Source organism: Phyllobates terribilis, unplaced genomic scaffold, assembly GCF_046119375.1.
Source record: "Phyllobates terribilis strain yellow unplaced genomic scaffold, ASM4611937v1 Scaffold_42__1_contigs__length_11168841, whole genome shotgun sequence".
Classification (NCBI taxonomy): Eukaryota; Metazoa; Chordata; class Amphibia; order Anura; family Dendrobatidae; genus Phyllobates; species Phyllobates terribilis.
Genome location: NW_027362802.1, coordinates 3,888,086 through 3,900,867, shown reverse-complemented (window position 1 = coordinate 3,900,867; position 12,782 = coordinate 3,888,086). Strand labels below are relative to the sequence as shown.

At 42.8% G+C, this 12,782-nt stretch overlaps 1 long non-coding RNA gene across 1 annotated transcript in view; it reads left to right on the top strand.

The window, feature by feature from the left end:
* Window positions 1-12,782, top strand: part of LOC141191435 (uncharacterized) — a 113,706-nt gene that overhangs the window by 77,837 nt on the left and 23,087 nt on the right. Inside the window, exon 2 of the long non-coding RNA XR_012265422.1 lies at window positions 7,425-7,496. This is a non-coding gene — a long non-coding RNA (uncharacterized lncRNA). The remainder of the gene's footprint in view (window positions 1-7,424; window positions 7,497-12,782) is intronic.

Below are 12,782 nucleotides of genomic sequence, written 5' to 3'. Positions count from 1 at the left end.
CCAGGCTAAGAAAAGTGTGGGGGAAGTTCACAGGATAAATAGTGGCGGCTGGGGACTGTATATGGACACCCTGCCGCCCCCAGGGGGCTGGGGACCGTGTGTGGACTCCCGGCCGCGGGGCGGCTGGGGACCGAGTTTGGACACCCGGCCGCACCCAGGGGGCTGGGGACCGAGCGTGGACACCCAGCCGCCGGGTGGCTGGGGACTGAGTATGGATACCAGGCCGCCGACGCAGCCATGACATGGTGGCCGGCGTCTGCCTTCACATGCCTACAAGGCCCAATTTAAAGTGCAAGCAAGCTAGCAGTATGGTATTGCAGCCTGGGGGTGGGTGGGTGGCAGGTTGCACACTTACCCTTGCATTCCAACAAAACAAAGCAGATGCTAACTTCTATCATCATCATCATGCTCCTCACCTTGGCACTTTCAACTCCCCTGATGGAGAAGCCAGGGCCCACTGGAGGAGTCTCTGGTTGTCTGGTGGGCTCGTCCAATGCTGCCCTAAAGCAGGCCAGGCTAAGAAGAGTGTGGGGAAGGTTCCCGGGACAAATAGTGGCGGCTGGGGACTGAGTATGGAGACCTCGCCGCCCCATTTCAAGTGCAAGCTAGCAGTATAGTATTGCAGCCTGCGGGTGGGTGGTTGGCTGCATATTTGCGCTTGCATTGCAAGGAATGGGGGAGGTACTATTGAACACTGCCCTGGGACAAGGACTTGCATGGGGATAGTTGCAAGTCTGCATCTTCTAATGCGGCAAGGATCACTTCTGATGGGCACACTTTTATGCAGTGACCTGGGTGTCAGAGATGCTTCCAGGGGTCCTTTCCATTCTGTTGCCATGTCTTTTCAGCACTGCATGCATGTGTCACATAGCACATGGCCCGATAAGGTTGTAAAATGTTTAAATGACATTTCCCGGTGAATGCATTTGTCACGGTTGAAAGTAATACAAAGTGCAAAAAACGCATAAAACATGCTACTTCTGAACAAAGCCCAAGGTGTGGAGGAGTATTTTTGTTTTTGGTTATTTATTTTACCTTATATACAAGTCTTTACCTTGGAAAGGATGTTCCTTAACATATTTCACAGGAAAACCGTTTCACTTTTGTTTTTGAACCTTTTATTGTGAGCCCGTAAAAGTGGTTTAATACCTCTGACCAGGTTGTTGACAGCAGTGACCTGGGGGTCAGAAATGCTTCCTGGGGCGATCCCCATGCTGTTCCCATGTCATTTGAACACTGTCACTATCATTTTTGGCACTTTTTAGGCTTTCTACAGACTGCCCGGGGTGCCGCCGCAAAAATGCTCGGGTCTCCCATAGAATAACATTGCTCGGGTCGAGCACCCGAGTATCACGGTGAGCTCGGCCTGAGCTTCGAGCACCCGAGCATTTTAGTGCTCGCTCAACAATAGTCACTACAGCTTACTGGTCACTACAAGAGCAGTTTGCAATTTTCACTCAGCAACATCCGTTGCTGCTTGTTTTTGGAAAAGAACCATGGGGACAAAATCGTCACTACACCTGTAGATAAATTCCTAAAGGGGTATATTTTACAAAATGAAGTCACTTGAGGGGGAATTCTGCTATTCTTGCACTTAGAGGCTCTGTATATGGAGTATGCATACTATTCTAGAAAAATCTGCGCACCAAGATGTCCCTCCCGAGTCTCACTGTGTGGCAAACAGTACTGTAGAGCCACATATTGGGTATTGCCACGTTTAGCAGAAATTGTGCAACAAATTTTGGTGCCATTTTTATCCATTTCCCAGTGTGAAAATGTAAAATCTGGGTTTAAACAAAATTTTGATGGTAAAAATGTAATTATTTTTTTCTTCACTGCCCAATGGTATAAAATTCTGTGACCCACCTGTGGTGTCAATACGATCACTTCACCCCTAGATTAATTCATTGAGAGGTGTAGTATGTAAAATGGCGTCTCTTATGGGTGTCTGCTGTTCTGGCAGCTCAGGGGCTCTGCCAGTGTGACATGGCACCCTCAAACCAGTCCAGCAAAATCTGAACTCCATATGGTGCTAATTACCTTCTTAGCTTTGCACTGTGCAACAAAAGTAGTTTTCAACCACACATGTGGTATCGGCATACACAAGAAAAATTGCATAACAAATTTTGGGGTCCATTTTCTCCTGCTATCTTTGTGAAAATGAAAAATTTGGGGCTAAAATATTTTTGTGGGAAAATATATTTTTTTCATTTGTACAAATTCACATTGTAAAATTCTCTGAAGCACCTGTGGGTTCAAGGTGCTCAGCACACATCTAAATATATTCCTTGAGGGGTCTAGTTTACAAAATGGGGTCACTTGTGGGGTTTTTACACTATTTATGCACATCAGAGGCACTCCAAACACGATATGACACCAGCAGACCATTCCATCAAAGTCTGCGTTCCAAAATGTCGCTCCTTCCTTTATGAGGTCTGCCGTGCACCCAAACGATAGTTTTCCACCACACATAGTGTATCTGCATGCTTAGAAGAAATTACACAACAAATTTTGGGGGCCATTTTCTCCTGCTACCTACCTCTTTGAAAATAAAAAAAATAGGGTTTTATTTTGTGTGAAAAATTGGGATTTCTTCATTTTCACAGCTCCAGGTTATAAATTTCTGTGAAGCACTTGGGGGTTCAAGGTGCTCATCATACATCTAAATATATTCCTTGAGTGATCTAGTTTCCAAAATGGTGTCACTTGTGTGGGGTTTCCATTGTTTAGACATAACAGGGGCTCTCCAAACTTGATGTCCCGCAGTGTCCCTGTCTACAAATGAAAATAAAATAATAAAATCCTTATAATCACCTGTCCTAAGTGTCCCCCGCTGTATTCCTCTGACTAAATGACGTCACCGCAGGTCCTGCCAGTACACCGCGGGACGCCAAGGAGAGAGGATCGCCGCCGGGAGGACACCGGAGAGGAGAGTATACAGGTTTTTTTTTTTTTTTTTTACTTTATAATTCTTTTTTTAGTATAGATGCAGCATTTAAAACATCTAAGTTGGTCACACAATATAAATCTATGCCAGTTCCATGGATTTATATTGTGTGACCAACTTGTCAAGCACTTTTCCAAGTGATGCTCAAAATCGCTTGGAAAAGTGCTTGAAAAAACTCACGCTTTTTCGCATGTAAAAACGCTGAAAAAATGCTTCTCTCTGGCAGAAAAAACACATGTAAATCTGCATGCGTTTTTTTCTGCCAGAGAAAGGCAAAAACGCTTTGCATCAAATCTGCTATGTGGGCACATAGCCTAATATGGCCATCTGATTATTTTGAAATATATTGGTTTTTAAATGACTAATAGGCTTTAAGGGGTTAACTGTGTTTGCTTTTCCATTGTTGTATAAATAAAACTTCTTGATAAAAGCTGTGCATCTTTATTACTTAAGTGATTTTCTTTGCTGTGTTCAAGACCTTAAACCAGAAAACACCTCATGAAAGTATAATTTTTTTCTGAAGTGTCTTTTGAGTCCTTTTTTCTGCTGTTTTCTAAGCATTTTTCCTATGATTTTGGCTGCCAGCAGTTTTTTTTAAGGTTTTCCCATGGTTTTTGTGATGGACTTGGGGGTCACATGCTGCTATGTCTGAGCAATGATAAGCTCCATTATGCTAAGACAATCATTACAATTAACAATAACATGGAGCTTGATAAAAGAGGCATCATAGCAAAAACCTGCTGATAGATTCTCTGGATTTCCTTTACCAAACCTGCTCCTGTTCTTGCTGGACATAATTAGCTCAGGCTCTCGGCTCATCAGAGCGACTCAAATCAATGAACAAAGATTTTGAAAACAATCAGAAATGTAAAGAAAATGTATTGGGGGGGTATTTATTTTATAGGTGGGGAAGATAGTGCATATAGTGACCTGGGCACAAATAAAGAAATTGGGAGTGGGCTTAGAACAGTCAATATAGTAAGAAGGAATAGAGGTACAGAGAGATACATAAAATGCATGTACACTAATGCCAGACGCCTCACCAACAAAATGGAGGAATTAGAATTAATTTTGTTGGAAAATAATTATGACATGATGGGGATATCTGAGACATGGCTGGACGAGAGCCATGACTGGGCAGTTAATTTACAGGGCTATAGTCTGTTCAGAAATCACTGTACAAACAAGCGAGGGGGGGAGTGTGCTTATATGTAAAATCATCCTTAAAACCCATCTTGCGGGAGGATATATGTGAAAAAATAATAAATTACTGATAGGGGTTTGTTATAAAGCAAATAGATGAAGCAGCGACTCAAGGAGAAGTCATTATTATGGGGGACTTCAACTACCCTGAACTACATTGGGGAACAGTAACCTGTATTTCAAGCAAAGGTAATAGGTTTTTGACAACTATGAGAGACAATTACATTTCACAACTGGCTCAGGACCTAACAAGAAGGGGGGCACTGCTAGACTTAATATTAACCAACAGGCCAGAGCGCATATCAAATATACGAGTTGGGGGTCACTTGGGTAATAGTGATCACAAAATAATAAGATTTCATATATCCTTTAATAAGATGTGTAGTAGAGGGGTTACAAGGACACTAAACTTCATGAAGGCAAATTTCCAACGGTTGAGAGATGATCTTAGTGCAATAAACTGGGACGATATCCTGAGACATAAAACTAACAGAGCAAATGGGAGACATTTATTAACATCCTGAATAGGACCTTTGCACAATATATACCCTATGGGAATAAACATGCTAGAAATAGGAGGAAACCACTATGGCTAAATAGAGCTGTAAGGGGCGCAATAAGTGACAAAAAGAAAGCATTTAGAGGTCTAAAGCAAGTAGGTAGTGATGAGGCATTAAATAAATACAGAAAATTAAATAAATTCTGTAAAAACCAAATCAAGGCAGCAAAGATTGAGACAGAGAGACTCATTCCCAGAGAAAGTAAAAATAATCCCAAAATATTCCTTAACTACATAAATAGTAAAAAACTAAGAAATGATAGTGTTGGCCCCCTTAAAAATAGTCTGGTTGAAATGGTGGATGAGGATGAGGAAAAAGCCAATATGCTAAATGATTTTTTTTCAACCGTATTTACACAAGAAAATCTCATGACAGAAAACATGATTAGTGATGACAAAAATTCTACATTAAATGTCACTTGCTTAACCAAGCAGGAAGTACGGCGTCGTCTAAAAATCACTAGAGTTGACAAATAACTGGGCCTGGATACGATACACCCGCGAGTACTGCAGGAATTAAATAACATCATAGATAGACCTTTATTTTTAATCTTTTAAGATTCCATAATAACAGGGTCTGTACCACAGGACTGGCGTATAGCAAATGTGGTGCCAATATTCAAAAAGGGGACAAAAACCGAACTTGGAAATTATAGGCCAGTAAGCTTAACCTCTGCTGTGGGTAAAATCCTGGAGGGTTTCCTAAGAGATGCTATACTATAGTATCTGAAGAATAATAACCTCATGACCTTTCCTGGGGCGGTCCTCATGTGAGCTAATTTCTTTGTAGCACTTGATGGTTTTTGCAACTGCACTTGGGGACACTTTCAAAGTTTGCCCAATTTTTCGGACTGACTGACCTTCATTTCTTAAAGTAATGATGGCCACTCAGTTTTTCTTTACTTAGCTGCTTTTTTCTTGCCATAATACAAATTCTAACAGTCTATTCAGTAGGACTATCAGCTGTGTATCCACCTGACTTCTGCACAACACAACTGATGGTCCCAACCCCATTTATAAGGCAAGAAATCCCACTTATTAAACCTGACAGGGCACACCTGTGAAGTGAAAACCATTTCCGGTGACTACCTCTTGAAGCTCATCAAGAGAATGCCAAGAGTGTGCAAAGAAGTCATCAAAGCAAAAGGTGGCTACTTTGAAGAACCTAGAATATAAGACATATTTTCAGTTGTTTCACACTTTTTTGTTAAGTATATAATTCCACATGTGTTAATTCATAGTTTTGATGCCTTCAGTGTGAATGTACAATTTTCAAAGTCATGAAAATACAGAAAAATCTTTAAATGAGAAGGCGTGTCCAAACTTTTGGTCTGTACTGTACATAAAATGAGCACAATGGGGAGAGAGGAAAATATATGTATGTGGGTTAAGAATTGGCTCAGTGATAGGAAACAAAGGGTGGTTATTAATGGAAAACACTCAGACTGGGTCTCAGTTAACAGTGGGGTACCACAGGGGTCAGTATTAGGCCCCCTTCTTTTTAACATATTTATTAATGACCTTGTAGGGGGCATGCAAAGTAGCATTTCAATATTTGCAGATGACACTAAGCTCTGCAGGGTAATCAATACAGAGGAGGACAATTTTATCTTACAGGAGAATCTATGTAAACTAGAAGACAACTTGGGCTGATAAATGGCAAATGAGCTTTAATGGGGATAAATGTAAGGTAATGCACTTGGGCAGAGGAAATAAAATGTATAATTATATGCTTAATTGTAAAACACTGGGCAAAACTGTAACTTAAAAAGACCTGGGTGTATTGGTGGATGACAAGCTCAGGTTTGGTGGCCAGTGTCAGGCAACTGCTGCAAAGGCAAATAAAATAATGGGATGCATTAAAAGAGGCATAGGTGCTCATAAGGAGAACCTAATTTTACCTCTATACAAGTCACTGGTGCGACCACACTTAGAATATTGTGTACAGTTCTGGTCTCTGGTGTATAAGAAAGACATAGCTGAACTAGAGCGGGTGCAGAGAAGAGCGACCACGGTTATTAGAGGACTTGGGGGTCTGCAATACCAAGACAGGTTATTACACTTGGGGTTATTTACTTTGCAAAAACGAAGGCTTATGGGTAATCTTATTTCTATGTACAAGTATATGAGGGGACAGTACAAAGACTTTTTTACTGATCTTTTTACTCTGAGGCCTGAAACGGGCACAAGGGGGCATCTTTTACGTCTGGAGGAAAGAAGGTTTAATCATAATCAAAGACGCGGATTCTTTACTGTAAGAGCAGTGAGACTATGGAACTCTCTGCCGCATGATGTTGCAATGAGTGATTCACTACTAAAATTTAAGATGGGCAGGGATGCCTTTGTTGAAAAGTACAATATTACAGGTTATATATACTAGATTACTTGATAGGGCGTTGATCCAGGGAACTAGTCTGAATGTCGTACGGAGTCAGGAAGTAATTTTTTTCCCCAATGTGGAGCTTAGTGTTTGCCACGTGTTTTTTTTTGCCTTCCTCTGGATCAACATGTTAGGCTATGGGTTGAACTAGATGGACTTAGTCTTCCTTCAACCTTAAAAACTATGTTATTATGTATTAGAAAATCTTCGTTATCTAAAAAGAGAACAGCTCTAAGATTTTTTTGAGTATAAAAATGGGAGAATGCGGCTTAAAAATGAGTGTCTGCTTGCAGATGAAATAATAACATTTCACTATCATATTTTGTATTTTCCAGAGATTTAAGTGAAAACCAAATACTAAATCTCTCTAGAAAAGCCTTTCGTGGAATAACTGATGTAAAGAATCTGTAAGTATTACTGATAATAATATTATTATTTATTGTTATAGCGCCATTTATTCCATGGTGCTTTACATGTGAATGAGATATATGGTACATAGCACAAACAATTACAATAAATTTTGAACAATACAAGTCGGCGACTGGTACAGGAGGAGCGAGGACCCTGCCCGTGATACGCATTTATTATACCTAATTACTAAGTTTAAGTACAATTTCTGGACAGGAACATATGTAAATGTGTGGGGTGCCTAATTAATTGTAATTACTTGAGTCAATAAAACATAACTAGTACCGCATAAAAATCGGATATCAGGATCCACTAAAAGAGCTGATGTTTTCACTGTGACACCAAAAGCTAATAGCAGCCATATTTTAATATAACCTTATTGTTTATGACATTGTGTTTTTTAATTGATAATATTGTGCAAAGTTTTAGGAGAAACTCAAAAATTTTCACACGTTTGCCAGTTTTAATCAAATCAGGGAGTCAATCGATTGGAGACAAGAGCACACAACCAGTTCTGTCTGTGTATAAGGCTTGTCTGCTCTCAGATTCACAGTCACAAGTCTATATTACAACCATCGAGATATGAAAAGGGGGATGGCTTTACATTACCTAACGTAGAAACTGAGTAAGTTTGGAATAGCAAGGTCATAAATCATGGAAATTGTTGAATTTCTTGAAAATTGGTTCTACCCTGCAAAGGAAACTTAACACAAAGACACCTCTATATCAGAGACAACCCTGTTTTATTGCTTTTATGAATAAGGCTGGTTTCATACGTATGTAAAAACTGGAACCAGAAATATCCGTGTCCATGTGTGTCACATGTGTGGCAACTGTGTGCCGCATCAGGATCACACGGACCGCACCTGGGAATCAACACTACAGGTAGCGCTGTGCTCAAGCATCGGGTGCTGAACACTACTCTCATCATGGTTCCATGTCGGCACTGCAATGAGCACCAGCAGGGACCATGATGAGGGTAATGGTAGTCTGATCCGGCAGTAATCTGTAAAAATAAGAATAAAATAATAAAATCCATGTACTCACTTCTCCTATGTGTCCCCCGCTGTAATCCATGTGACCGCTGCTGCAGTGGAGCCGGAGAAAATGAGCCGCTCCAGCAAGCGGGCCCCGGAGCTGCAGCTCAATGAGTGACAGGACACTGCTCCTGAGCTGCAGCTCCGGAGCGGCTCATTCTCCCCGGCTCCTCTGCAGCAGTTGTTGCATGAATTACAGCGGGGACACCTAGGAGAGGTGAGTACATGGATTTTATTATTTTATTCTTATTTTTACAGGTGTGTAGACTGCAGGATCAGACTACCAGTGCCCTCATCATGATCCCTGCTAGTGCTGATCACAGCACCAGCAGGGAACCATGATGAGGGCAGAGTTCAGCACCTGGTGCTTGGGAACAGCGCTACCTGTATCGCTGATTCCCAGGCGTTGGTCTGTGTCACACTATTGCGGATGTCATTCTTGTGTGTTCAGCGTGAGGCACTTTTTCTGACCGTGTATATGCAAGAAAACGGACTTGTCTCCATGTGTCGCTCACGGACACATGGTCCATGGAAAAGACACTGAGATGTGCACAGACCCATTCATTTGAATGGGTCTGTGTATGTCAGTGTCTACGGTACGTGTGGAAACTGTCACCACTCGTACCGGAGATACTGATGTGTGAAAGAGCAGTAACACTTATAAAGCTAATACTAAAATACAAAATTATCAAAGATATATGAATTGTCTAAATAATCAAAGCAAAGTATAAATATTTACCATAACAATACTAAATCACTCATACTTTTAATTTAATTTAAAGTAGACTCATATCATATTATGAAGGATTGGATTTTTTTTTAAGTGTTTTTGAAAAAAAAATTAAAAGTGTACCTTAAGTTGTGCAGAAAAACTATGAAAGCCTGGCTTCTAGTTGGGGAGCCAGTGCTGTACAATCGCATTACATTCCCTGTGGCTGGCTCATATTCTATATACAGAAGCCTAAAAGACAGTGCAGGATGCGCTACCTCCTAGTGCACAGACATGGATATACCTGCAGTATAGACCACGACTGGTGCATGCTGGTATATAGAAGCAGAATTTGCTATGAAATGCATTTAGCATGCACACTCCTTTATTATGATCATTTTATATACAGTTGGGTTTACCCTAATACAGTAAAAATTATCATAACATGATCACTACTATCATATACAGTACTAGAGTGATAACAGATGGAAAATGGTCTATTCCTGTACATTTGTAGATTTCAGCCATGCACATTCTTTTTAGTCCAATGGCCACATTGTTATACTGAACCAATCCAGAGGCTGCATTAATAATTAAAGAGTTATTAATAGTATTGACTGAGCACTAAAATGCTCGGGTGCTCGAAGCTTGGGCCGAGCTCATTATAATACTTGGGTGCTCGACCCGAGCAACGAGCCCATTGTTAGTCTATGGGAGACCCGAGCATTTTTGCGGCTGCACTCCCAGCAGTCTGTAGAAAGCCTAAAAAGTGCCTAAAATGATAATGACAGTGCTCAAATGACATGGGGACAGCATGGGGATTGCCCCAGGAAGCATTTCTGACCCCCAGGTCACTGCTGTCAACAACGTGGTCAGAGGTATTAAGCCACTTTTACAGGCTCACAATAAAATGTTCAAAAACGAAACAAACTGTTTTCCTGTGAAATATGTTAAGGAACTTCCTTTCCAGGGTAAAGACTTGTGTATAAGGTAAAATAAATAACCAAAAATAAAAATACTCCTCCACACCTTGGGCTGTGTTCACAAGTAGCATTTTTTATGCGTTTTTGCACTTTTGTATTGCTTTCAACCGTGACAAATGCATTCACCGGGAAATGTCATTTTAACATTTTACAACCTTATCTGGCCATGTGCTGTGTGACTCATGCATACAGTGCTGAAAAGACATGGGAACAGCATGAGGAAGACCCCTGGAAGCATCTCTGACACCCAGGTCACTGCATAAAAGTGTGCCCATCAGAAGTGTTCCTTGCCGCATTAGAAGATGCAGACTTGCAACTATCCCCGTGCAAGTCCTTGTCCCAGGGCAGTGTTCAATTGTACCTCCCCCATTCCTTGCAATGCAAGCGCAAATATGCAGCCAACCACCCACCCACCCGCAGGCTGCAATACTATACTGCTAGCTTGCACTTGAAATGGGGCGGCGAGGTCTCCATACTCAGTCCCCAGCCGCCACTATTTGTCCCGGGAACCTTTCCCACACTCTTCTTAGCCTGGCCTGCTTTAGGGCAGCATTGGACGAGCCCTCCAGACAACCAGAGACTCCTCCAGTGGGCCCTGGCTTCTCCATCAGGGGAGTTGAGAGTGCCAAGGTGAGGAGCATGATGATGATGATAGAAGTTAGCATCTGCTTTGTTTTGTTGGAATGCAAGCGTAAGTGTGCAGCTTGCCACCCACCCACCCCCAGGCTGCAATACCATACTGCTAGCTTGCTTTCACTTGAAATGATGCCTTTTAGGCTTGTTGAGGCAGATGCTGGTCACCATGTCATGGCTGCGTCGGCGGCCTGGCATCCATACTCAGTCCACGGAGGCCGGGTGTCCACACTCGGTTCCCAGCCGCCCCCATTTGTCCCGGTGTGCCTTATACACAAGCGCGCATACCAAAACATTACCTGTGCCCTCCCCAGTGCATTTAGTGGGAAGGACAACCTATTCCGCTGAAGTTTGTGCACGCCAACCCCTTGTTCATGGCACATATGAAGATGCCTCCCGCCCTGCACCTGTCATTGCAGACTTGCAACTATCCCCGTTCAAGTCCTTGTCCCAGGGCAGTGTTCAATTGTACCTCCCCCATTCCTTGCAATGCAAGCGCAAGTATGCAGCCTGCCACCCACCCACCCCCAGGCTGCAATACCATGCTTCTTGTTTGCTTGCACTTGAAATTGGACCTTTTAAGCATGTTGAGTCGGAATCTGGCCACCACGTCATGGCTGCATCGGCGGCCTGGTATTCATACTTAGTCCCCAGCCGCCCGGCGGCCGGATGTCCATGCTTGGTCCCCAGCCGCCAGCGGATAGCCGGGTGTCCATACTCCGTCCCAAGCCGCCCCGCGGCCGGGTGCCCACCCATGGTCCCCAGTCGCCTAGGGGCGGCCGGGTGTCCATGAACGGTCCCCAGCCGCCCCTATTTGTCCCGGTGCGCCTTATACACAAGCGCGCATACCAAAACATTACCTTTGCCCTCTCCAGTGCATTTAGTGGGAAGGACAGCCTAACTGCAAACACGTGGACAAGTAAATGTGGCCAGGGATGGTCCATCTCACTGACGCCTTCACACTGGGTTAATATTGTGGAAGCCGGGACACAGTTGGATACTGGGATGCAACACGTCCTCCAGACATAGAGGATTGCGGGTCCTGGGTCAATCAGGCTTCAACACAAAGTTAAGAAGGTAGACAGCAGCAGTGGTCGGCCTCCTACACAACGAGTAAAATATTCATGATCATGAGGCCATCCATCTCCTTAGCTTTCCGTTCCTTGGAATGCAAGCTCATGTATGTAGTAGCGGCTAGGCCTGAGGTGGTCAGCGTTTTGGCGCATATCCTACCTCCTCCAAGGATGGTTGTTTGTTTTCCTGCTACTATCCCAGTTCTATGACTCCCGTTAAAACAAAGCTTCAGGTGATGAATGATGGATGAGGTGGTGGCAAAGGACAAAGAGCAGGAGGAACAGGGACCATTCACATCAATATCAGGCCAGTCAACCACACATGTCTTGTAGGATATCTTTCTGTACCAAAAGGAGCGGTTCGGCTACACAGTTATAGGGCATACAGTGAATGCAATGCCTACCAAAAATTTTGAGGCACTCCAATGCCTCTTGGAAGTGACATGGAGGTCAGAGGGCATTAACTAAACTGTTTTTTCCATTTATAGCAACTGGGTCTCCTGTGCACTGTTGGCCTAAGCAGTGAATGGAAGGCTTTCCAGAAATTATGAGGAACTGTAATGCCCCTTGAAACAGATGTGGATTACAGCGTACTAAAAACCTTCTTCCCATTATTGGGGAAGTGGGTTTCCCTTAGTGTTCGCCTATGCATTGAAAAGCAAAAGACGACTAAAATTAGGAGGAGATGCAATGCCCGTTGGAAGAGTCATGGAGGTTAGAGGTAATAAAAAACAATATTTTAATGCCCCTTGGAAGAGCTGTGGAGTTCAGAGTGGTTTAACAAGACTGTTTTAATTCCCATTGGAAGAGTGGTGGAGATCCCAGTGGAATAAAATGACAATATCAATGC